Genomic DNA, 27,961 nt, shown 5'->3' on the forward strand with positions numbered 1-27,961 from the left:
ATTAAAATGCTATCTACCAATAATTGATAAAAATAAGATATTGGTAGTTTTAAGGAAAAGTGGGAATTAACACATAGACAAGCAGCACACTCTAACCAACTCTGATGTATGCTGCTTGTATCTCTATTTTAGAACAGAATTAAAAACTGCTATTATAGCTGGTTTGTATTACTGACTTTCTGAACAGACTATAAATGCCACAGGGATTGAGGCCAGGTCAGTTCTTTGTATTCCCACCACTGCATAAACTGGGGACTCAACAATGCTCATGGAATCAAATGGTACATTGAAATCATTACAACACTGAGAAATTAATCAGCTTTGACTGTCCCTTCCTCTACAGTCCACAGTCCTAGAGTTTTGGCTGACACATGGCTACCCAAGATAAAGACTGTTTCCCAGCTAGGTGTGGCAATGGAACCAAATTCTAATCAAAGGACTCTGTGTACAAATGGGGTGTGCATTTTTAGATCTCATCCCTAAAAGGATTTCCCATGGGCATCCTTGACCCCCTTCTTTCTGCTTCCAGGAAGAGAGAGACTGCTAGAGCTGCAGCAACCTCAGGAACCACTGCAGGAATACCCCCAGCCCCAGATCACCCACCTATCACCCACCTATTACTTGAGACTGAAATAGTTTAAGTCTATTTAAACTATTACATGACTTAAACTAGTCTACTCTAGTTTAAGTCACTGTAACGTTTTGCAGCAGGTCAGACAGTGCATTCACTAGTACCAAACCTTAAGACATTAAAAAATATATAGGGAACAATAACAGCCTTAGAAACTTGGGCTTCCTCTTTAATGTGTTAAGTTAATGTCAAGATATCCCAAGAGAATCAGGGTGCCAGAACTCATAGAACTGAGGGCTGGATGGACTGAGAAGGTCATCTGCTCTGGTCTCATTCATAATACAGCATCCCTGCCAAGTAGTAGTTCTGCTCATATCCAGAAGCTCTGTCAGTTCTGAGGGACCCAGAGGGCATTCTGCATGGCACCAGCAGGAAACAGTATATCCAATCATTACTATGGGTGTCCTATTACAGCACTAGTAACTTAACAATCTCCATGTATTTTTAGCTTATGACTAAGGGTCTCTCATTCCCAGGATTTATAAGGGTTTTTGGTGTCAAAATTAACCTTAGACATTGTTGTTCATCTCAACATTTACATATGAGTATCATTATGACATCTTACTGTTCTAACAGACTGAAGCCACTACTGAAATCCATACTGCTACACCCCATCAAAATGAGAACAGCCCTAATCAGACTGTGGATGCACTGCTACATGAGGTTTCTAGCTCCACATCTTGGTTTATTTGTTGAAGAACATTAATGCTTTTCAAAGCTGCTGACAGTGCCACATTAGGCTCACACTTTCAATGGATTCATTTTGAACAAGATTCAGTATTGTGGTAAAAGCTTCCTAAAATAGACCTTTTGATTCCATGAGAAGTTCCCACTGTAACTAAATATAATTTTTCTTAAAAAACACACCTACCCTACATTTACACTGTACTAGAAAGTGTGCTGTACTTAATCAAAACCATGTCACTTTCTTACCATACCAATAATATGTTCATTCTAAGCACAATATAATTATGGAATAAAATGAATACTTACTGCTCTCAAAAAGATTGTATTTTTCACATCCAGGTGCTAATTTTTCAGTTTGTCTACAACACTGATAACTTCCATCTGTCCAGAATTTAGGATGATATTTAATCATAATATTATTGTTGTTCTTTATTTCTGTAATTCACAGATATAGTAATGATTAGTGAAATACAAAAGTGACTACAGAATGTTTCATAAGTAACAGTATCAATCATTTCTTATTCCTTGGATACTATGTTTACTATAAGAACTCCCTTAGATCATATGACTCAGCATTCAGAAAAGCTCTATAGTTCTCTTTGACCTCCTCTTTATTTGTGTGTGAAGCACCGTCGTTAGCAGAAATGACTGCTGCTACACCAATGATGGATAAAGGCAAAAGTCAACCTGCCACCATTTTGTTCTGCAGGAGAAGCAATGGGGACTATGCAGGACAAATTATCCATTTAAACCCTTCATGAATATATCATTCCATCCACACCAAATGTTGACTACATGGGCACTTTCTTAGAAAATACCAAATTCTGGGCCAGGCGCAGTGGCTCATGTCTGTAATCCCAGCACTTTGGGAGGCCAAGGAGGGCAGATCACCTGAGGTCAGGAGTTCAAGGCCAGCCTGGCCAACATGGTGAAAGCCTGTCCGTACTAAAAATACAAAAACTAGCCGGGCGTGGTGATGGGTGCGTGTAATCCCAGCTACTCAGGAGGCTGAGGCAGGAGAATCGCTTGAACCCAGGAGGCGGAGGTTGCAGTGAGCTGAGATCGCACCACTGCACTCCAGTCTGGGTGACAGAGCGAAACTCCATCTCAAAATAAAAACAAAAAAAGAAAACACCAAATTCTGTTATCATAAAAGCTTGTGCTTTATCACCTTCAGATATATTACACATTAAATGAGAGTGTGCTTTTCTTAGAAACGATATGCTACTAGAAAAAAATCAGATTTTAAAAAGGGAAGTTATCTTCAATATGCTGGTATCACAACAGCAGCATATCCTTGGAGAAACACTTACTGTAGATTAAGAGATTACAAATGCTCTTGTGGTGCAGCACAGCAACATGGCACAAGTATACATATGTAACAAACCTGCACGTTATGCACATGTACCCTAGAACTTAAAGTATAATAATAATAAAAATAAATAAATAAATAAATAATAAAAAAAAGAGATTACAAATGCAATAGATGTATTAACTGTATTTCTGTCTGAGTGATAACAGTATTACATCTCCTAAAATTATATACAGAGTAATATTTCATTGTGAGTTTTACCTTCTTTTAACTTCTTCACCCACAGGTCCCTGCTTTGTGGACTAGGTGCAAAAATGTAAAGTGTGTTAGCATCATGAACAACCTAAAATAAAACAAAAGATGGAATTGGTGAGGAGGACTTAGACACAGCACTTCTGTCTAGCACAGAACCCTTGGTACTACAGGCACCAATAAATGATTCTCAAATAACTGAAAGTCAATAACTTCACATCAAGAAAACCCAGATTATTTTCTTACAAAAGCATATGGACTTCTTCATTTCTACATTAAGTAGAATAAATATTTTGCAAAGGACCATGCTTTATAGAAGAAAAAATATAAAGGCCAGGATACTTCATTAATCTCAGTATTTCTTTCAATCTAATTAACTGAAGTTCCTTAGATAAATTTGGTGTAACAGAGATTCAGTATTTCTCTAAATAATATTTTAGATGAATGGACTACTCCTTCAGCATCACTCTTACAGCTGCCTTTTGCCACTATCAATAACTGCAGTAGCTAAATGGATTAAGCACAAACTACCCCAGCACTGTGCTGTGTGCTTTACAGACCTTAACTCAATCCTGCCATCAAGGTACGAGTTTTTCTATTTTATAAATGAGAAAATAAAGGCCTACCCAGTCCCCCACTCCTGTGTAACTTCAGCAGGTACCACTCATGCACCACGCACTGTAGATGCTGTCCCCTTATGTTGTACTGCCTCACCCACCCATCGCCATTTGGCTGGTAATCCAGAAAGCCAGAATTCAGACTTCAGAACCCAGCCTCTTAACCACAGTGCCTCACTTAGAGGCAGTCTTTGGTGGGCAATTAAATAGTGTTATTTTTAACATTTCTAATATTAATAATAAGATAACCCAGGGAAACTAAGCCAGAAATTTTGTCATTTTATTCTTCATGGTCAGTCACAAGGCAAAAAAACAGTCTAGACTGGCTAAAACGTAATACAAGGCTAGAAACCTCCCTTTGTCATGTCCACACCCACTGCATTGAAAACCAAAACCAAATAGCTCTTTCATTGATAAATGGCTATCACCGACCATATTCAATAGATAATTCCTTCTTGTTCATTTAAATCAAAGGAATGTACTTTCTTTTTTTTTTTTTTTTAGAGACGGGGTCTTGCTCTGTCGCCCATGCTGGAAGGCAGTGGTGCAGTTACAGCTCACTACAAGCTGGAACCCCTAGGCTCAAGTGATCTTCCCGCCTGAGCCTCCCAAAGTGCTAGGATTACAGGTGTGAGAGCCATGGCAACCAGCCAGAAATGCGCTGTAATAGTAATGTGAACACCATAGAACAAATGATGCTATATACCATTCCCATAAGACACAAAAATAAATCAGACATGAAGCCTATTTCCAAGACAAATACAGAAATACCTTATTACAAGACAGAAATGAGCCATGATATCAGAGCGATAAAGTGCTAAAGCAGATGTGAAGAGACATGTTTCCTCATTTGCTCCATGATTTTCACATCTATGTGGGCTTGCCCACACAACCAACTCTGTACAGAAGGAACCATGCACCATGAGCTACTCATTCTGAATGGACATTGAGATGTCTGGAAAAGACTGCTAGGGCCTTGGACCTTCCAGAAACCTGTACTGTATTGTAATAACAATTTAATTTATTATAATAACTTACCGAGTCCCTACAATTAGGCTAAGCACTTTACATGCATTGCCTCATATTATCCATACAGCAATCCAGTTCTTAGTGTTAGAATCCTCATTTTTGAAATGACAAAACCAAAGTGGCTGAGGTTAAGTCATATGAGTAGGATATTTAACCCCCAAATATCGCTTGACTGTTCCTCTCCTGGAATCTGCCTTTCCAGACTCCAAGCAGTCTGACTTCCCCACAAAACTCATCTCATGTCAGTACCATGAGCCTTTAAAACTTCCTTAAAGTTTGTTAGACTAGCTAACCGCCTCCCCCACCAAAAAAAACCTAATCCAAATTCAGAGTTTTGATAACTAAAACCATCTTGATATGTTACCTAGCTAACTTGGGATATTTGTATTTCTGTGAGAAGTTTCTAGGAAGAGTGCCCTGAGCTCAACTAACAAGCTCCTACTTTTGGCATCTCAGGTTGTTTGGTAGGCTGAAGAGAGATCTGTGGGCCAGTATCTCCCCAGCAAACTTCAGACCACACCATGTTGGCCTCCTTCTGAGGAGGAGGATCCAGGGAGCTGCGTTTCTCGCCACCTTAAGTCTTGTGCTGAGTCATCCTACCACAGCAGAGGCTGTTGGGGAGGGAAGAGCTTTGCAAACTTCAAGTGCAGAAACCATTTAAACAAGGAGGGAATACTCTCCCTCAGTAACACTACCCACTCGTAGTTACCCACCCTCCTGTTTCTATCTTCCATCCACTCATTCATTTATTCCATAGACTTATAATAATAGTGTGGTGTAGGAGAAACAGCACAGACAAAAGGTAGACAGATCTGGGTTTGAAGCCCAGGGAAGACATGCCAGCTCCTGAGGATCTCCCAGCTGCCATGAGAATGACTCATCTAGAAAAGCATGAAGGAGGAACCATCCCATCTAGGTAGCTGGTGCGGATTCCCCAGCATTTTCTCCATCTGTCCCACTTTCTTTTTCCAGTGTCTTTTGAAAACATCTACTTCTACTTTCATTTTTTTCACTTTGCATCTGAACCTAATGTAAAATTTCACTATGAAAACGTGAAACTAGGATCTATACTTTCTTAGTTATACTTAAGTTATAATAAGAGAGGGTATTTTTCACCTTTCAAATCATGCTGCTTTAAACTGTAGAAAGCTCAAGCTTATCCCTTCTTGATTAATTTTTCAGATTGTTTTTGAACTTTTCTCATATTTATTCATCTCAACAATTTTAATAGTTCAAGGATGGAATGCTTTCTGTTCTACTTGTATTATCATTCTTAAAAGCAACTCAAAACCTGCAGAGTGAATATCTTTTTCTTGGACAGCAAAAGTCCTAATTCTGGGTCCAGAATCATGAGAGCCACAGCTCCCCCATGCTGCCAATCCCTAATATGTTTAACAGCCATCAAAACTGTGGTAGGAGGCCAGGTGCAGTGGTTCATGACTGTCATCCCAGCACTTCGGGAGGCTGAGGCAGGCAGATCACTTGAGGCCAGGAGTTTGAGACCAGCCTGGCCAACATGGTAAAACCCTGTCTCTACTAAAAATACAAAAATTAGCTGGGAGTGGTGGTACATGCCTGTAATCCCAGCTACTTGGGTGGCTGAGGCATAAGAATCGCTTGAACCTGGGAAGTAGAGGTTGCAGCGAGCTAAGATCGAACCATTGCACTCCAGCCTGGGTGACAGAGCAAGACTCCATCTCAAAGCGGGGAAAAGAAAAAAAGAAGTGTCGTAGGAATGGTTTTAAATGAAATTACAGATTTCAAATGAAATTACAGAGGCACATACACACACACCTAGACACACACACACCCCCATTATATATGCATTAAACATACTTAAGAAGGTTTAAATTTATCTTACTTCTAGATCCAGGTGGTAGGTGTAATATTAGGTGTAATATTAATAGCAGCAGCAGTAGTAAGAGAATAGTAATAATAATAATAGCAACTATCACTTACCTTGCTCTTATTAAGTGTCAAAGCTATTTATACATCACGTCAGTTAATCCTCACAACAACCCTATGAAATTATACTATTATTGTTATTATTCCCATTTTTCAAGAGAGGAAACAGGCACAGAGAGGTTAAGTGACTTAGACAAGCTCACATGGCCAGTAAGCAAATCAGGCAGTTTGACCTCAGAGTCACCTCTCTAAGCACTTACTGTCCCTGTCCTTCACTTAGAGAAACAGTAGCAATAAAATAAGGAACAGGGAAAAGGAAAATTAAACGTAGCCCTTCCTCCATTTGCGATGTTGCCACCCTAGTGCAGAATAAGCCAGAAGCTTGGATATTTTAGCTCACAAACATCTTCATTAGCTTCGTTAGCTTCCCAAACATCTTCATCCCCCAAAACTGGTAAATGTATAATTCCAATGTAATTGATAACTTCATATGAGCAATTAAAAACAAGCAAAAACTCCACCACATTGAAAAAGACTTTTGTAACTTTCCTTTCAGGACACGGTGAGAACACAGCCATGGGTAAAAGGTGACTTTCACTAGGGACATTCACTGTTCAAGGAGAGCATAAAAACATCCTTGAGCAGGGAAGGAAGTGGTGAGGTGCTGGGGAGGGGCTAGAGCTCCAGATTATCAGGATCCAACTCCACACTCCTGAGTTCTCAAGGCACGTGGGAAACAAGACACCGGCATGAATGCAGAGTAGCTCAGGACGTGGTACCTCCTCTTCAGGAGAGGAGATGCGCGCATGTGTGCTTGGCAGGCTTTTCATTTACAAGGTGACCTTGGAGAAGCTATTTAACAGGTGAGCACTGATTTCCTCAGACATAAATGAGAATAATGAGACATTTACCTCCCTTATGCAACAGAATCATTGTGAGGGGAAAAAAATAACATGATTACCCCAAAGAAATATAGTTTAATCAATATATAAGGCTAATATTATTTTTTTAGCACAAGCAGCTTTTTAATCTCATTTCCTTTTGAGGATAACTCACGCCTTTCACTTCTCAGTTTCTCAGATTCATAGGGAAAACTTCAACCCTTAAGGATTCTTAAGCCCCGAGTCCTTAAGAATCAGATAATGTTTCCACAAAGACTTAAGCAGTTCATGAAGAAAAGTCATAACTATTAAAGTGGCAAATGAACCTAGAAATCAGCCAATCAGCCACCAAAGCAAAGACAGAAAACTGTAATGTCAAAGAGCAAACATGACTAAGCCCAGCACTGCACTGCCACAAAAATACACCAGCTCACCTGAAATGGATACTTATTTTGACAGGGAATGACACCATCATCATTCTTCACTATTTCCACACACTTGATTTTTGAAACATCAATAAACCCCTTTCTGTATTTCTTCTGTTAAAAGATAAAAAAGAGAAGTATTACAACCATAAGACATAAAAAAATTAACAGTATTATTATTAATGAAATTTTGCTCTGATTCAAAATATTGCAATTTCTTTAAAATTATCTAAATCATGTTTCCCACTAACTGCTAAAATTATTCAAAATACTAACACTGTGATTATTGTAATCAAAATTATTAAATCCTTTAATTTATCAAGATGAAACTGTTCTGTCCTGCCCCCAAAAAAACTCCAGAATGGGCCGGGCGCGGTGCCTCATACCTGTAATCCCAGCTCTTTGAGAGGCCAAGGTGGGATTACTTGAGGCCAGCAGTTCGAGACCTGGCCAACATGGCAAAACCCCCACCTCTACTAAAAATACAAAAATTAGCCAGGTGTGGTGGTGGGCACCTATAATCCCAGCTACTCAGGAGGCTGAGGCACGAGAATCACTTGAACCCAGGAGGCGGAGGTTGCAGTGAGCCAAGATTGGGCCACTGTACCTCAGGCCTGGGCAACAGAGTAAGACTCTGTTTCAAAAAAATAAATAACTCCAGAACAAAAAAACTCCCTTTCATAGCTACCTGCCTCTGCCAGATACACAAGTTGTTCAACTTCTTCACGTTCTTGATGATAGTCCCCCAAAATAAAGCATCAAAGACCAAGTCAAGCAAAATTCCATTTACTCAATTACAGATGCAACTTCCAGCCAGCTCTGTTTTCCCCTTCACTGGGGTAGATGCCTCCAGTAGAGGCAGCAAACAGAACTGAGAGTTATGTGAGGTGGACTTAAAATATTCACAGAAAGCTTCCATTCAGAGTCTATTATTAAATATTCTAATTTTCTTCCCCATTGCCCGCCCTCGCTGCCTGCTGTAGATCTGCCTGTAGCAATTAACCAACAGCCCATCAAGACTCCCCGCTCCAAAATCATCCACACCTTTAAGCATAGTTATCCCACACTTGTAAATTTATCCTAGGGAAAAATCCAAAAGAAGACAAAGCAGTAAGTGCAAAGATAATATAATACAGCCACTAAAAATTATTACAAACACAATGTAGAAATAAAAATGCATTTGCTGAATAATATTAACAGATGAATTCCACACAAAAGTTACATAAAGACTAAGGTTACTTTTTCTTCATTGGTAGGTATTCATATGACAAAGAATAGAAGAAAAAGAAATGAAGAATGTTGTATTTGAGATGCCAGCCATCCCCTGGTGTTAGTCATTGAAAATTATTTTATCTAATGTTCTGAAACCCCAGCACTGGCCACAAGCTTTGGGGTCCCCACCCCACTCCCAGGAACCTGCTCTGCATCCTCATTGTCACCACAGGACTTCCACACCTGCCCCATTCACCTGGGCCATCAGCAGTTCCCATCCGACTAGAGGACTTTGGCTGTCATCTCCCCAGTGCATATTTATATCCCCCAACATACGCACACACTAGAACCCCACACCCCCTTGACACTTGATATGGTCTGGCTCTGTGTCCCCACCCAAATCTCATCTCAGAATTGTAATCCCTACAATCCCCATGTGTTGAGGGCAGGACCTAGTGGGAGGTGATTGGATCATGGTGGCAGTTTCCCCTATCCTGTTCTCGTGACAGTGACTGAGTTTTCAGGAGATCTGATGGTTTTATAAGGGGATCTTTCCCTTTTACGCGTTTCTGCTCTCTCTCTCTCGCCTGCCGCCATGTAAGACGTGCCTCTTCCCCTTTTGCCATGATTGTAAGTTTCCTGAGGCCTCCCCAGTCATGCAGAACTGAGTCAATTAAACCTCTTTTCTTTATAAATTCCCCAGTCTTGAGTATGACTTTATAGCAGTGTGAGAATGGACTAATACAACAGTTTTGTCAGTCCCCAGTTCCATCCACACCTTCCCCCATTCCCTTCACACCTGGCTATGGAAGGTCACACACACAATCCTAACTGCCATCTCTATGCCCAGTCAGGCCTTCACTGCTGCTCATCAGCCATCATGTATATCTCTAGCGAAGAGAACTCGGCGGCCTCCAGGGTCACTACCAGTGCCCTCAAAACTACAAACTTCACATTCCCTTTGCCTCAGTGGACTCCCTCCCTCTCTGCTTTACAGAGGAGACAGCAGTTATCCAGGGGTACATCCCCAAGTTCTTCCTTCTGCAGTTCAAGAACATGCTAAGATTTTACCCTTTTTTCTTTTCTTTTATCCTGTCTCAAAGAGAAAAGTTAAAAAGACACAATGGTTGAGGCACTATCGTTAGCACTGAACACATGTTATTTCATTCTGTGCTCACAGTATCCCTGTGAGGTACACATAAGTTGATTCTTTTATTTGTTCTGCCAGCAAACACTATGGGACACCAACTGAACAGGGCAACAAGTACCGTGCTGAGTGCTGGGGTTTCAAAGTTATGAAAGGAGGGTTGAGGGTCTCTTCAAGAGGATTTCACCATATGATGGGTGGAAGGGGAAGAGGGATGATTCACAGTCTAGTAATGATCAAGCAATGCTCTCTTGTGGCATCCTACAGAGTGGGGCAGTGATGGGGCCACGAGAAGATGGAGAAGTTTCAGGAAGGAAGTGATATTTTGATTTTATTTTTAAAGGATAAGTATGAGTTTTCCTACAGAGACAATGGAGAGAGTTTCAGGCTTCAAAACAACAAAGTGCTGAATATTTAGGGAACAGAAAGAAATTCACTGGGGTTGAAGCTCAGGGTGGTTCAGGGCGCATGTGGGAAATGACACCAAAGAGGCTGTCTGAGGCCACATTAGGAAGATGCTTCTGCACCAGCCTTACAAGCTTGGATTTATCCTGAGCAGTTTTCAATGGAGAATCAGGAGTGCAGTACTGGGGTGTGTTTTTAAGAAGATAATGATTACCAGCAGGTGAAGAATGAGTGTTGACAGGGAGGCTAGCTTGGTGACTGCTGTAATAGTTCAGGTGAGAGATGAAGTTCTGAACCAAGTCAGTGGCAGTAAAGTAAGAAGAGCAAAGACGCCAGAGAATTTAGAATTTAGTCACAAAACTTTGTGACCATTTAGAAATGGGGATTAAGAGTAGAGAAGGACTGAGGGGGGCTAAGGGATTTTGAGTTTCAGTGACCAGGAAACACGGACACCGTAAATTATGAGAAGGAACACATAAGAACAGATCAGGTACGAGGAGGCAGGGCTGAGAAATGTTCGAGTGACAATTGAACAACCAGGTGGAAGTTAAAATATGGGTCTAGAACTCAGAAATGCTTAGCACCGTCTTTATAGATAAAGACAATTGTGCTGCAGAAATGCTTAGCGCCATCTTTATAGATAAAGACAATTCTGCTTTTCACAACACATACACAGCAGCAGCTTATTCTAGCCACATCTGAAGGTAACCTTGGGAGGTTAGGCAGGGCTGAGGAAAAAAAGGATTGGAAGGGGCTGGGCACCGTGGTTCACTTCTGTAATCCTAGCACTTTGGGAGGCCGAGGAGGGTGGATCATGAGGTCATGATCTGGCCAACATGGTGAAACCCCATCTTTACTAAAAATACAAAAATTAGCCAGATGTGGTGGTACGCACCTGTAGTCCCAGTTACCTGGGAGGCTGAGGCAGGAGAATAGCCTGAACCCGGGAGGCGGAGGTTGTAGTGAGCCGAGATAGCACCTCTGCATTCCAGCCTGGGCAACAGAGTGAGACTCTGTCTCAAAAAAAAAAAAAGAAAAAGAAAAGAAAAGAAAGAAAGAAAAAGGAAAAAGAAAAAGAAAAAAGGATTGGAAGGGATAAAGGATTCACCATAGGGAACAGAGAGTTACTGAGTGAGGCGTGCTGTCCCATGCACTTTCTCCCCGAGCCCACTTTTACTCCTGACATGCCAGCTTTCTAAAGCTTTTCCACAGAGGGGCCCTTTAGGAATAAGAGCTTTAGGAAATGACTTCTGAGCAGTTACTGTAGAAGAAACACACAGTTTTTCCTCCATTTAGACTATTCTTTAGAATTTCTTCAGTAAGAAAATACTTCATGATTCCTGGTGTATGCTATATGCTATTGTCAATATTGTGGCCCATCTGGGTGCAGTGGCTCATGCCTGTAACCCCAGCACTTTAGGAGGCCAAGGCAGGCAGACTCGAGGTCAGAAGTTCGAGACCAGCCTGCCTAACATGGGAAAACCCCATCTCTACTAAAGATACAAAAAATTAGCCAGGCTTGGTGGCACATCCCTGTAATCCCAGCTACTCTGGAGGCTGAGGCACAAGAATCTCTTAAAACCAGGAGGTGGAGGTTGCAGTGAGCCAAGATCACACCACTGCCCTCCAGCCTGGGTGACAGAGCAAGACTCCATCTCAAAAAAATAAAATTAAAATAAACTGTGGCCCAAGGAGAAATATCCAAGATCATTACTTTTTTTCGTGTTATATTTCCCTTCTATTCTATAGCCTTTGCCCTGTTTACTAGACTGAAAATCATGATGAAGCTGAGACTTTCCCTGACTCACCTTTGAATCCTCTATGAATCTTCTGAGCTAAAAAGACCACCTGACACTTAGAAGATACTAATTCAACAGTGTGCTAACCCAGTATGCAAAGAACCATGGGCAATACTCTGTGTGTGTGTGTGTGCGTGTCCTCTCTTGCACACTTTGCAAAGCTTGAAAATGGAAGTAAGCAATGACCATTTTCTATATCGTAAACCAGCATATACGGGAAAACGAGGCAGAAAGATTAAATATAACTTGCTTTAAACTACACACCAACTGAATGGCAGAACTGGGAGTTAGATGGAAGAGATTTTGTCCCCCAGCAAGACTTACAAGGTACACTGTTTTCCTTTAATTTCCAGAATACTCTGTATTTTAATATCCATCCTAATTTAAAGAAATTAAATGAGAAAAAAATGTATACAAATAACCAGGCTGGTCTCAGGTGATCTGAGAAGTCATTTATCTCAGGACACCCTCTTGTCCTTTTCCCAAGGCATCCGGAGTCTCCACCATGCACAGGGAAAGGCTTGCCAGGGTATCCCTCCAATATTCCAAATGATTCATCCCTTTCCCACATCACAAATTTGATTCCTGATGTGGCTGTTCCCAGGGTCTTGCGGCAGAGGAAATCTCCTATGTGAATCACGTCTGCATTGCAAAAGGGCCTCAGAGAAGGAGCATGAGCTTTGCAAACAAGCAGATCCTGACTTTTAGCCTCTGCTTTGCCACTTATAAGCCATACAACCTAGGGCAATGCCAGTTTTCTCTCTATGCCTCATTTCCTTTCTCCATAGAAACAGGTCAATGCTGCTCTCTTTGCCAAGCTATCAGCAGGATTAAAGATAATGTTCATAGGTACTTAACAGTGTCTGACACATGGAACTCTGTGATGGTTAATTTCATGTGTCAACTTGAGTAGGCTAAGGGATACTCAGATGGCTGGTAAAACATTATTTCCAGGTGTCTGTGAAGGTGTTCCTATAAGAGATTAGCATTTCAATCAACTGAGTGAGTAAAAAAGATCCACCTCTGCCAATGCAGATGGGCATCATCCAATCCGATGAGGGTGCAAATAGAACAAGCAAAGGCAAAGGGAAAGCGAATTCTCTTCTTAAAGTTGGGATGTCCATCTTCTCCTGCTCTCAGACTTTGGTGCTCCTGGCTCTCCAGACTCCAAGGCTTCCACCAGCAGCCTCCTCCCCTACTCCTGGTTCTCAGGCCTTTGGACTTGGTCTGAATTACACAACTAGCTTTTCTGTGTCTCCACATTGCAGATGGCAGATTGTGGGACTTCTCAGCCTCCATAATCAATCGCACGAGCCCATTTCCATAATAAATCTCCTCATATACATCTATATATATCCTATTGGTTCTGTTTCTCTGGAGAACCCTGATTAATACAAACTCACTCCCCAAATGGTAGCATATACTATCAGTTTTCACAGTAACCCTAGGAAGTTGCAGGAAACTGAGCACTGAGAGGCTATGAGATTGGCTAAGGATTGTAGAGGCTGAGTCAGAATTGAACTAAATTCTCTCAAAAACAGTTATGCTTTTACCTGACTCCAGGTCTCTCAAGCTTGAATAGTTATGGACTTTTATTACAAAAAAAGAGAATATTATGTTCATAGCTAACAATTATAGAACACTCGCTATAAACCAGCACTATGTTAGCCTCTTAACATGGATATTCTCAGTGAATTCTCACAGCATTATAACATGAGAATTATTGTCACCCCCATTTTGCAGATGGAGAAATCAATACGTGGAGAGTATAATTAACTTGCCCAAAGTCACACAATAATCCAGAATTTGAACTTAAATTCCAATCCTGAATTTGTAAGTGCCACCTATACCTACGTAACTTGATATCATTTAATTACATGCAGACATAAATTCAGTAGAAACTTCTTAAACTTATATAGCTTGTATACAACTATAAAACCAAAGCAAGTTCACAAATTAAATACAAACAAGACTATACAGCAAATAAAGTGAAATTAACATTACTTGGATGTGACAGATGGGGTGTTGGCTGGAACTGAATCTCTCTCCCTAAGTAGTTCTCTTGCCATCCACATGCTTATATTATTGTGTGCCACATGACACCCTCTCCCACCTCTTTTCTCATTTTCAATTATAAAGAACCTCTGTTTGTACATATATTGCTATCCTATCATTAGGCCCCATTTTGCACCAGTCAATTGTTTTGTGTTCAGTCTGTCTCTGTTCTTTCTCAACAGGCCAGAGCAATTAAAACAGATCTCAAACACGAAACCAAAGCAGACTGCTGAAATGGCATGTTTAGCAACAAAGGACCAAGCAGACAAAAAAGTACACACACATACATTAAATATTATTGGGGGATAAAATATTTCATCAAATTAAGAAGACAAAATTTAGAAATTGCGGTTTTCAACACATGCATAGCACTAAACCTGTGGCTAACATTCATTGCATTCCCTCACAACAATTTGCATTTAATTTGTGAACTTGGTTTAGTCCTTCAGTCGTGTTCAATAAATATTGACTGCAGTGTCCTTCTACCATCTGCAAGGCACAGATACCAAAGTACCATAATAGAGACTTGAAAACACACACACACACAATCCGTTGCCTTTATGGAATGTACAAAAACCCAACATCTTCTAGGGTTACAGAGACAAATGATCATATTTACAATCAAAGTTTGGATGAGTCAATAGTGAAAGACTAAAGAGTTCCAGTCAACTGTTTAACAGAAAAGAAAATGAATGACGTATTCTGCTAAAAATCCCAAATGACCCTAAAAGGCCTATTCTATTCATACATGTAGTCTTTTCCCTTTCCACTCAGAACAGATTTAAAAGAATGGGTCTTAAGTACAGTAGAACACATTAATTAAGAGAAACGAAAAAAATCTTGGGATGAATTTGACATTTTTCTTGTGAATACTGAGAATAATGTTTACACAGAGCTTTCTAAGATAAGTCAAATGAATAGAATTTAAAGGCACTTCCAACTTGGTGATTCTATGAGAAACTGCCGCCTCTTTACCAGGGACAAATTCTAACAAAAACTTGGCATTCCATTACTTAGTATCTCATTACTTTTTCCTCCCTTTAAACTAGCTTATAATAGTAACTTATATGGGTGATTTATATTTTATAAAGCGCTTTCACACTAAAGAGAAAAAGAAAAATATTAAGAAACCAGTAATTATATATATAAGCATGGCATAATTTTAAAGATTATAGTTTTTAAAGTAATATCCAGAATAAAAACAGGAAGAGGAAAATCTCCATGAGAAATATGAAGGCAAAAATTTCATTTCCAAAATCACAGAATAATCTTCATATAAGATCGTGTTGATGTAGGCAATTATAAAGTTTCTAAAGACATACTTCCACTGTATTTAAAATTCAAGTGTTGTTTTCTCCCCCTAAGTGATCTTATGACCACTTAAGACTTTTCTATACCTCCTGGCAACCCTCTTCACAACTCCCCTTTGTGGCCTCAGAGCTAAAACCTATCACCAGGTGTGTTTTATTACAGTTGAAAGCAAAACTTACTAACCTATGTGTTTTGAATTAAGTCTAAAAGTGATTTAAATGGTTTAATTCTTAACATTACTAGAAATTACAATACACTGTGTAAAAATAAATGTATACAGATCCCTTACTGCCTAAGTTTCATGTAATAGACTTCTGAATTCAAGGAATTCCAAAATTAATAAATTCAATCCAAAGATTACAAATTCCCTTGGAGCAAGGACTATGCTAGTGATCTCTGATTGCCACATTTTTTCTCCCCTTTCTGGGGAGTTGGCTCAGCTAGATTGCACTTCCTTATCTGCCATGCACCTAGGTGAGGCCATAAGACTGAGTTCTAGCCAAGGGGGCATGGAAAGAAGTGACATAACATTACTTCCCATCCTCCAAAACCTTTCACACTATCCTTCCTGTTCCATCCCCTTCCTTGTCACCCTGTTGAACTCAAAAGATCCACGGAAAGATTGTGGTGACTGAAAAACAATGAAGCCGTTAGATGGAAGAGGCCTGGGTCCCTGAATCACCATGTAGAAGGCGGTTATATATAATGTAAGGAAGAAAGAAACTTTCTATTGTGCTAAGGCAGGAGTTTCAGGGTATTCTAAGTTATAGCAGTTAGCTATCCTGAATAATATATTCTAGATTAAGAGTACTCTACACCCAGCTACTCAATGCCTCAGAATTTTTATTGATAAAGAGACATGTTGAACTAAATCAGTGTTTTCCAAAGAGCGCTATGGTGGTTTCTGAGGGTTTTTTCCTTTATAATCTTCATTATTTAATTTTTTCCACGCTCACTGCAACAAGAAGCAGCAAACTTTCTTCCCAGTCATTCCAATACCTCTCAAACGTAATTTAACCTTTCAAGTGTTCTCCTACACTTTTTAGAATACTCATACAAGCATATGTATGTATGCTATATATACATGTACACATAGACATAAACATGAACGCATATGTGTGCATTCACATAATTATACAAGTACTTTCATTTATATTTGGGATTGTGTTGCTTTTTTTTCACTTTTATATACCATAGATGTCTCAGGTCAATACATACAGGACAAAAAGGAATTCTTTTTAATAGTACTATAACTTTAAAGAAAATGTTTTCTTATGATGATGCTTGATGAAAAGTACACAGTAATATAACAAGGGGTGTGTGTGTGTGTGTATGTGTCTGCGTGCACGCACATAAGCGCACACACACATTAATTGCCAGGAAAAAGATCAGTTAAATATCTCAAGCTGAGGTGGTTTTAGGTGGAACTTGGATAAACGTTTGTAGTTACTGTATATAGTTTTATGATTACCTTTTATTCATGGTTTTCCATTTACTGACTGATACAGTTTCCTTTTTAAATAATTGTGTCTAAGAAAAAAAATTAAATTATTTAAAGGAAAACATTAAATAAATAGTGCTTTACAGATGGCACATATATGGCAAATTCATGTAAGTAGTATAAATAATGGCTGAAGTTTGGGCAACACTGGCTGAAATTATCTCTTTATTTTGAATTCTAACATTCCTTGACATTTGTTATTTTGTACCTGTCACTGTATTCCTCGGCCACCAGGCCTGCCTAACACACCTTCCAGCACACTGGGAACACTGACTTACACATAACAAGATTCAATCTATAGGGGTATGTTCAGGTAAAACCCCCCATAAAGGTTACACACACTAACTCTCAGTCACCTCTCCTGAGATGTAAGCATTTCCAGACAAATCCAAAATGCCTACTAAACCCCCCAGGTTTCAATACATTTTACTGAAAAGATACAGAAAATGCAGAAATAGACAATGGATTTTTATGGCAACATTTGGCTTCTGGAGATAGATCTCCCACCTGGACACATTTTCAGCCTAGAGTGGTACATGGGGAAATGTCTCACTAGGAAATAAGAATTTAATATGAAACTCAGTGTTGGCATTTGGGATCTGAATCTGGCAGCAAAATGCAAAATGTGGTGAATGGAAATATGCTAATTCATAGTATCTAATTTAACCCATATTCAAACAATAAAGAATAATAGGTAAGACTTATAATAGCACTGTGTGCCTGGTACTGTCCTATGGTTTATGCGTATCAATTTGTTTAAGCCTTCCAATGACCACTATACCATGTTACCTCTCCAAAAACAGCAAGAGCAAAAACACCTGTGGGAAACTAACACTAGGTGACAGCAACAGAAAGGACTCCCACTTTGCAGATCTGTGAGGGAGGACAGTCCCTGGCCATATCTAGTATATGAAATATCTACCATCTGCTTAGCATTGGGAGCTAAGCACCATAGGAAGTAGGGTGCTAACTACCACCACAAACATTAATATTTAGATTTGAAAGCAATAACATGTAAATACTTCATTTGTCTTAGGTACTTTTCCTGCAATTCTAGTGAGTATGTATGCTGACTGGAGACTTGTTCAATACAGTCTGAAATGCCAGATGAGTTTTTATCAGATTATAACTATGAATTTTCCCATTTAAAAACCTAAATTAACTCTGCTAACTGCTACATCTAAAGTTTAAGCTTTCATGGAGCCAATTTCTAAAGAAACAGAAGCCCACAGAGGCACCCTCTACAACAAATTCCAATTTATCATTACACATTAACAAAACGCTCTTACTCTCCATGTGTCTGCTAAAATGATCTTCCCAGGTTCACTTGGAATTTTACTGAGAGGCAAATTTCTCTGACTCCAGGATTTCAGACCAATGTGATATCAGAAACCTCTTTAGTAAGAACCAAAGAAATATGGGATAGATTTCCCACCTACAAAGCATTTATAATCAAGGTAGGAAATAACTCATGGACACCATTTTGACACCCTAGCAAGACGAATCAAAGTACCCAACCAAAGTTATTTAAAATTTCAGGCAAGAAATAGAAAGATAATCAGACAGCATTATCTGTGGATCACAACTGGATCCAGAGTGCCAAAGAGCCTCAAGTGCAAGAGACAATGGTGATTTGATTGTTAAAGGAAAAAGGACTGGATATTGCTATCTCCTGAGACTAATAAGAAGTGACTGGAAACAGGCTGGCAAATGTAAATGATGAGGAAACTACAAAAATGTTACCCTAAATATAAAATCAGAAGTTATTAGGAAAGTTTAAAACTGATGAAGAACTTGTAAAGTTGATTGACTTTCAGAGACATGTATGTGAATAATATATACAGCAATTGACTATGCTGCTAGGGGACTTTTTAGAAAATTTATTGAACATGCCACAATATTCTCAGTATTGTCTCAATGTTTTAACACAGCAGAGTCAATATGACATAATGGTGGAGCACCCAGGCTTCAGTGACTGGCAAGCTGTGCTTAAATGCCAGCTCCATGGCCCTATACAAATTAAATAACCTCTTCTAGTCTCTATTTCCTTGTCTGTAAATGGGGATCTTAAAATTATTAAATTAACATAACCTATCTCCTAGATTATTTTCAGGATTAATTGTGAGATGCTCACAGGCACATAGCACAATTTATCTGGACCCCCACAATCACTTACTGTCAGTTATTTAGTTTGTTTTTGCCTTTAAATATAAGACTTAAATAATTTTTCAGCATTTAAACTTTTTTCCCATATATACAGCCTTAATTTTTAATATTGTATACTAATTTTGTTATACAATTCAATAAGAAAAAATATTTAATAAGATCTTTTTAATATTTCACTGGCATTTACATTGTTTTATTAGGTAACATACCAATATTTTTTCACTTTCTCCTTAAGGATTAAATTCAGTAAATATTCCAGCAACTCAATAAATACAGGAGTAGACAGTTAAGTTTGGCTATAATAAATAAAATATCACAGAACAAACTAGGGAAATAGGATAATAGCACAACCATTCTTTCTCTTTAAACAGAATAATATTTTAAATAACTATTTTTAAAAGTAAATTGGTCTTATTTATCAATTATCATAGAAATGTAGGGAAGGCAGGGCACAGCGACCACCTTGGGCAACATAGTAAGACCTTGTTTCTACAAAAAAAATTTAAAAATTACCCAGGTGTGGTGGTGTGCACCTATATAGTCCCAGCTACTCGGGAGGTTGAGGCAGGAGGATTGCTTGAACCCTGTTCAAGGCTGCAGTGAGCTATGATAGCACTACTGCACTCCAGCCTGGGTGACAGAGTGAGACCATAAAAGATATGCAGATGAAGTCTAACAACCACTCAGGACAATATTTGCTGAGTATATACTATATGCTAGATAACGCACTAAGCACAAAAGACATGGAAGCATATGTCCACACAAAGACTGATACAAAAACGTTCATAGTGGCTGTATTTATAATAGCCCAAAACTGGAAACAACCCAAACATCCATCAACAGAGGAAACAAACTGCGGTATAGCCATACAATGGAGTACTTCACAGTAATAAAAAGACATGCAATATTGTTACAACCAAATGAATATATCTCAAAATAATATGCTAGTCGAAAAAAGAGTACCTGCTATATGAGTTTGTTTATTCTAGAATTCCAGAACATGCAAACTAATCTATCATGTCAAAAATTAGATCAGCGATTACCTAGGGATGGTGGGAATGAAGGGGGAGGTATGAAGATAAAGTGGCATGAGGGGTTATGGGCATATTCAGTATTTCAGTTGTAGTGACGGTTTCATGGATGTCTACCTAATGTCAAAACTCATCAAATAATGCAATTTAAATACATGCAGTTATTGGAGCATACCTGTATAATGCTGAAAAAAATATGGCCCCTGCTCTCGGGAACTCTGAAGTCTGGGGACACTTGAAAACTATAACATTCTTTGGTAATAATTTAATGTTCTAAATCATAAGCTTAAAACTGCAACAACAACAATGGTAAAAGAAAAAAAATGAGGAGAAAGATTAAGCAAAATAATTCTGGTTTATAATGGGCCAGAAGTAGGTAATTGATCAGCTCTCATTTAAATGAAGGCTCTGTTCTAGTATTTATTCCAACTTAGAAAGAACTCACCCATCCATTTGATTCACTTGGTCTTAAATGAAAATGAATAAGAAATAAAATAAATTCAACAACTCCTACCAAGGCTGCTGCTTGGTCCTAGCCTTCTCTTTATCACCCCTTCTTCAAGGCAGGCCTAATAAAAGTCACCAACTGGATGCTCAGCAAACGCACAGCCACTCCCTCTCCAGCACCTGCAGCAGAGCCTGGCACCTGGCAACCTGGCGCCTAGCAGGTGCCCAATAACTTTGTTGAATAAGTCAATGAATGAATGAATAAATAAATAGGAGGGGACTCAACTAAGTGGAATTGTTAAGAAGCCAGGCTTTTCTCAGGTCTAATTTCACAATATCCAATTGTAACCACCACTTTTTCTTTTCCTTTTTTTCTGATTTTTTTTTTTCTTTTAAGAGATAGGGTTCTTGCTACATTGCCCAGACTGAACTCCTGGGATCAAGCGATCCTCCCACCTAAGCCTCCTGAAGAGCATAACCAGCACCACCACTTTTTCTTAACTATACCATTTTGCTTTTATTTTTTTATCTTCTATCTTTTTTTTTCTGCTGCTGCAGCTCTCTCAGACCTATACCACACCAGGTGCAGCACAGGCATGCCAGGAATCTCCAGGACCTGCTTCCTGGAAATAATCCCAGACTCTGCTTCCTCTCCTCTCTATTCCATCAAAGTGTACTGCTGCACACAGGAATAGCCAAGTGACAGCGTAACTGTCCCATTACAATCTTCAGAGATAAACGTAACTACCGTCAAGGGAGAGATGGTTATCATTGGATATGTTACTGAGCATCTTTTGGCTTGTTTGTTTGTTGTTTTGTTTTTCTTAGCAGCAAAAAAGAAGGCAGGTCCTTTAGCGTAGGTTTCAGTTCTTAGGTTTCTATGGTTAATACTGACTAGTAGCACTTTGCTTCTCTAGTAGGAGTGTGTGTGTTCTGAGGCTTTCCAGTAAGCACTTCATGTGTTAGGGTTTTTTTTTTTTTTTTAAATGATACTTTATATCTTTATGAAAGTGGAAATAACTAGAATCACATAAACATGATTTCACATCAAGAGGAACTTGGAAGAGATAAGCTTTGTAAGTTTCTGTTGGGTGACAGTTACAGATGACAAACGGGACAAGATAGAAAATGCAATTTCCGGGATAGATGGTGGGTGGCAGGGGCAACAAGTAATTCAAATACGCAATGGCCAAATCTGTGGAACAAAACCTACCACTGCAGCCCGAGGGGAACTCCATTCCCACAGCACCTCCTAGTATCCCAACCATGACCAATGGATTGATGAAGTGATAACTCAGAGCAATGACAGCCCTGAGGGTGGGAGCCCTGTGGCAATTCTCCTAAAGCCTTCCCCTGGGGCTGGATTTCTGGAAAGGAGCATCAAAAGGCTCACAGCCTCTTGGAAACTGTGCCTCCACCCTGCCCATATCTAACCAGTTCTTCCTCAAAGAAGAGTCCCACTCCCTGCTTATCTGATGTTAGTGGAGGGCACAGAGGCATGCACACAATTATGAACTGGAAATATAAATTACTTAAAACTGAACTGAGCTTTGCTAGGGAACTGCAAAAGCAGAACATTAACCCAGTCTTTAAATCAGCTGCTACTTGGCCCTATATATCTCTCTAGTTCTCTTCAATGTTAAAGAGATCACACTGCAGTTTGTTTTCTAGATGTCTTTAAAATATTAAACTGCATATAATGGCAGCTTCCCTATACCCTTTGCTACCCCCTATAAGATAAACATCCCCTCCTTGTTTTCAATGAATACAGTCAGCCTTACCAGGTAAAATTTCTTCCTCTTGCTTCTCTACTGGGAAGTTTGATGAGTAGATGATAAGAGTTGGGGGGAGTGAGGAAGTGGGCCCAGGGAGAAGGAATCACCATAACAGCACCCACAAGAAGAGAAAATGTATTTTAGAGCCAGGTCTCTAGTAGCAGATGATGAATTGCCCATCAACTCTCCCCTCAGTAAAATACTCAAAGAGAAATACACAGAATTGCCTCATTATGTATTCCATGGGTTCTTGTGGGTTTAATGCATGCCAATCACTGCTTTTACTACAGTTTCTACAGGAGTATTCATTCAACTGGTGTTGCAAATAACCAACTTCCAGCAAACTTTTGTAACACAACCTACCAACTGGGAACATTCTGTAGATAAAATTATTTTTAAAACGATTTCTTCCACTGACTGAGTGCTTGATGATATTAAGGAAGTTCTGTTGATATTTAGCAGTGTGGTGATGGCACTAAGATTCTGCTTAAGCTGGGGGCTCCCTGACTTCTGGAGATGAGCACTGAACCATCTGTAGAAGAAATGATGTGGTTTCTGCAAGACAATGGGAGTAGGAGGGATTTGTTACAGATAATGAGGTGGGAGGAAGTGTGACTAGGGTTACTTGCTTGGGTGATGCACACAGCGGTTCACTGTACTATTCTGTCTACTGTTGAGTAAGTTTTAAATATTCTATGATAAAAGGTTACAAAATACTTCTCAAATATTTTTTTAAAGCCTGATCAAAGTCGTAGCTGAATCTACTTACAAACTTTTTTTTTTTTTTTGAGAATAGAGAAAGAGCCCATTATAAACAAGTAAAAGTAGAGATGGAACATTTCTTAATTGCTACTAATAAAGCTTTTGCTATCCTTGTTGTAAAGTGTAGACTGGACTCAGAGCAGGAAGCAAGCCTTAGAAACAATAACAATCCCTATGTTTACACAACTGCTCGTACAGGTCATGTGTGCACAGCTCCTTGCATTCATTAATCTTAAAGTGCTCCATAATTAATTATAGAACCACTGACTCTGCCAAAGTAATGAGTCATTTAGCATCTGCAATTTACTGTTGGGTAAATGGGGCACTGAGGTTAAACAAATTGATCAAGGGCAAATGAATAAGATACAGAAACCTAGGCTGCAATGCTATACTCTTCGCTGGCTATCACAGCTAGGAGCCTTAGTTAAACTATTCGTCCCCTCTTAGTCTGCTCTTGCTAATGCAACTAACTCTCAATTGCTCTAGTGAAACTAACTCTCACTTATCCATGTTGCACAGGGGACTGGCATGCAAGTTAGTAGACTGAGTGGGGAAGATCCCTACTCAGTGTGGGCAGGCCCTCTGGTTTACACGTCTTATATCTCCCTGGGCTAAGAACCAGCAGGACTCCATAATAGAGCTTACTGTTTAAAAGCAAAGAGTCTGAAGCCCAGCTGTCTGAGTTTGAATCTCAGCCCTGCTACTTACTCACTATATCTCCTTGAACAAGTTACTTAACCTCTCTGTGCCTACATTTCATTAGCTATTAAAAGGGATGAATAATAGCACCAGAACTTCATATGATTGCAGTAAGAACTCAAAGAGTCAATTCATGTAAAGCTTTTGGAAGAAAGCTGACAAATGGTTTAAGTGCTTGATCAATTTAGCTACTAATATTATTTTTGAAAAGCATACTAGCGCTTAGGAAAAATAAAAGCAAAAGCCACTAGTTTTGATTAATGAAAGATCCTCACACCTACCTTCTAAACTCCAAGAAAGATCTTCTGAGAATTGATGTTGAATTTGACTATGTCTTATAAAATAAAAAGCCGTGAATGAGATGTTTCCTCAGGTCATGACAAAAATCAGTTTTCTAAAATTACACGAGGCCATAATAGAAATGACCAGTGTCTACCAATATCCACTCTTTTCAAACAGAAAAAGAAATTAACCTTTCCTCATGGGTTTTACAATTCTGTTTTTAAAATGACAGTTGACGTTTCATGTGACTCCACTATTTTTACCCTTTGAGGCAGTTATTTTAGTTCTGTCTTACAGTACGAAACCAATACTGAGCCAGCCAGTGACTAGATTAGCACTTCCTTTTTACGTTAGGAACAGTTGATCTCTGGTAACTCACAGCCTTTAACACACGATAGCTGGGAGCATCTTTGGTCAAAAATTTTTCTTCAAAGCATTAGAGTGATGTTACAAAGACATATTTTGCCAGTTTGTCAGGCTGTCTCGACGGCTAAGTCATATTCTGATGAATATAAAGATGAATATATGTCTGATCCTTCTATAAACACACAATTTGGATGGCCAAAAAATATCACAAAGCTATCCAGAGGCAGCACAGAACAATGGTTCAGAGCTCTGGGAATCAGGCTGCATGGGCTGGGGTCCACATGCCCACTCTGCAACCTTGGGCAAAGTACTCAACCTCTCTGTTCTTCAGTTTCATTATCTGTAAAATGGGAATAGTAACTGTATCTGCCTCATACAGTTCACAGGATTAAAGTTAATACTTACAAAGCATATAAGACCATGCTAGGCACATGATAAGCACACAAAAATATGCCACTTTGGCATATGGATTGAGTTAAAGGTACTTAAAAATAAACAGCACATGCAAGAAGGGCACTGTGATCTTCCTCGTTCTTCTTGAAAGCATAAGATTAACTCCCATGAAAAAGGTGCCCTCCCTGTACCAGGAGGATGAAAGACATTCATTCTTGTGGGGATAGGGAGTTGAGGCTGAGGGAAAGCTGTACAAACTTTATTATGCTAGTCCTTATCTTGCTACTTTTCCACAATTCACTGTCCTAGTCCTGAAGTGAAGTATAAGATACTTTTATGTTGCCTTAGCATCCATTTTGAATAGATTCAACTTTTTCATACCCAAAGCAGGGCTCAGTCATCCTTGACAGTTCTAGATCCACATGACACCCAAATGGTTCAGGCCAGCAGCCAGAGATAAGAACTTAAAGGCATCTCTCCTGTCTAGCAGATGGGCTTCCCCACTTTATCGAAGCTTCCCTTAAAAGCACCATTCAGGCATTTGCCCAGGAACTTAAAGTGACCCCACACCGTAGCCCCTTATATATACTGCCGATTTGCACATGCATTTTCTCTCTCTGCCTGACTCCATTCCTGCCTCATGCAACCCGGGGATGGAGGACTGCCCTCCCAACCCATTCTGCCCTTCCTATCCAGGATCTGTAAGTAAAAATCTCTGAACTGGTTTCCTACCTGGTGGTGTATTGAGTTTGCACCTTTCATTTGAAGAACCAGTGGCTGCAGCTGCCTCAGGCCATGTTTTCCCAGGGATCCTGGGGGGAATATCAAGTCAGGCTCCCAGCACCAGGGTGATGGTCAGGCAGGTATAAGCTGGACGTGGGTCAGACAAGAGCCACAAGAGTGACTGCCACATAAACAAGATGAACAAGTTCCCCATGTGAGGGAGTCCCCAGGTTCCAGGTGGGCCGACTAGGCATAAAGTCATCCTCCATGAAAGGGATACACTGTAGACATTCATGTCCAGTTACCCCACATTTCTCATCAGGACAGGGTTGCTAGCCAACCTGGCACTGGAACCCCATTAGCGAGAAGCTCTCAAAATAGCCCCAACTCCTTTTTCCTATCACATCTTTACAATTTACCAATTTACTACTCTTTGTCCAACATAATATATAAGCTTTCAACCCTTACAACTTCTCAGGTCTTTATTTTCCTGGTGAAGGCTCCCACATACATGTAAAAATTACTAAATAAAAATTCTATGCTTTTCTCTTGTTAATGTCTCTTTTGGCAGTCTAATTTAAAAGGCCCCAGCTGGAGAAACTAAGACAGGCAAGGGAAAAAATATTTTTTTCTCTCCTTCACACAATAGAAGTATATTTAAATTTTTTTTTAAAAAAGAAAAAACTAAACTAAAAAAGACCACAGAGCCCTTCTGTTTCTAATCCCAGAAGCTAGTCTTGATTTTCACTGTGCAAAATGTATATTCAAAGGTACCAAGGAGATAATAAAGAAAATAATGTTTTCCATTGTCTCTGTTTTTAAGGTAGAAATGTTTTCATTCTTAAAGCATCTTTTAAGCCAATGGACAGAAAGGTTTCTAATATTCTATTGGCCAGAGGCTTACATACAAATGGCCTGGCAGGGCAGGTATTTTCTCCTTTAGCAGGTGAAGAAACAGAGACTTAGAAAGTTTCATCAACTGCCCAATTTCACAGCTGCCAAATGACAGATCCAGATTCAGAGCAGATCCGCCTGGCTTCAAAGCCCACAGCATGTCCTCTCAGGAAGCCACCTCCTTTCAGGATAAACAGCATTAAATGAACCAGATCCGATGATTCCAAATTTACTTCTCTAACCCCAACTTCTCACTTGCATCTTGATTCTATATCTCTAAACTACCCAGGAAGACATCTCTCCTTATCTCCTTCATTTACATCTCTTTCACATGACACAAAACAAATCTATCATATTCTCCTTGAACCTGGATTCCATTCAATCACTCAACAACCACTGCACTCCAGCCCGGGCTACAGGGTTTTTTTTTTTTTTTTTTTGAGACAAAGTCTCACTCTGTCACCCAGGCCGGAGTGCAGAGGCACAATCTCGGCTCACTGCAACCTCCGCCTCCTGGGTTCAAGCGATTCTCCTGCCTCAGCGTCCTGAGGAGCTGGGACTACAGGTGCACACCACCACGCCTGGCTAATTTTTGTTTTTTTTTTAAGTAGAGATGGGGTTTCAAAACATTGGCCAGGCTGGTTTCGAACTCCTGACCTCGTGATCCACCCACCTCGCCCTCCCAAGTGCTAGGATTACAGGCGTGAGCCACCACGCCTGGCCAAAAAGAATGTATTTTTATATCCTGAAACTTAATGACAATGGTAATATTACTAACTTTTCTTCAAGGCTTACCATATGCCAGGTTTTGCTTAAAATTTATTTAGTGTATGTTGTGTATAATTTCAATTGATCCCCATAACAGCCCTCTGAAGTAGGATGAGTACTGGGCTAAGTGATGCCTTCACCTGCTTTGTGAAGCTTATAAATGAGAATGAGAGAAAGAGACTGAAAAACTAATTGCATTAATAATGTATTAAAATAAAATAGAGATAGGTGGTGCAAAGTAAAACTGCAGGATGACATTATACAGGGAAATCTAATCTAATCTAATCTGGAAGATCACAGCAAATATACCAAGGAAGTAATAGTTAAGCTGAGGAGCAAGATGGCCGAATAGGAACAGCTCCAGTCTCCAGCTCCCAGTGCAAGCGACACAGAAGACAGGTGATTTCTGCATTTTCAACTGAGGTACTGGGTTCATCTCACTAGGGATTGTCAGACAATCAGTGCTGGTCAGCTGCTGCAGCCCGA

General features: G+C 39.6%; 1 long non-coding RNA gene across 1 annotated transcript; it reads right to left on the minus strand.

The window, feature by feature from the left end:
* Positions 1–33: 33 nt before the first annotated feature.
* Positions 34–27,149, minus strand: LOC116273617. The gene is made up of 4 exons (XR_004181916.1): positions 24,331–27,149; positions 7,749–7,853; positions 2,892–2,973; positions 34–1,753 (listed from the first exon to the last, which is right to left on the minus strand). It is a non-coding gene; the product is annotated as an uncharacterized LOC116273617 (long non-coding RNA).
* Positions 27,150–27,961: the final 812 nt, after the last annotated feature.

The sequence above is a fragment of the Papio anubis genome, unplaced genomic scaffold (assembly GCF_008728515.1).
Source record: "Papio anubis isolate 15944 unplaced genomic scaffold, Panubis1.0 scaffold969, whole genome shotgun sequence".
NCBI classification, from domain to species: Eukaryota; Metazoa; Chordata; class Mammalia; order Primates; family Cercopithecidae; genus Papio; species Papio anubis.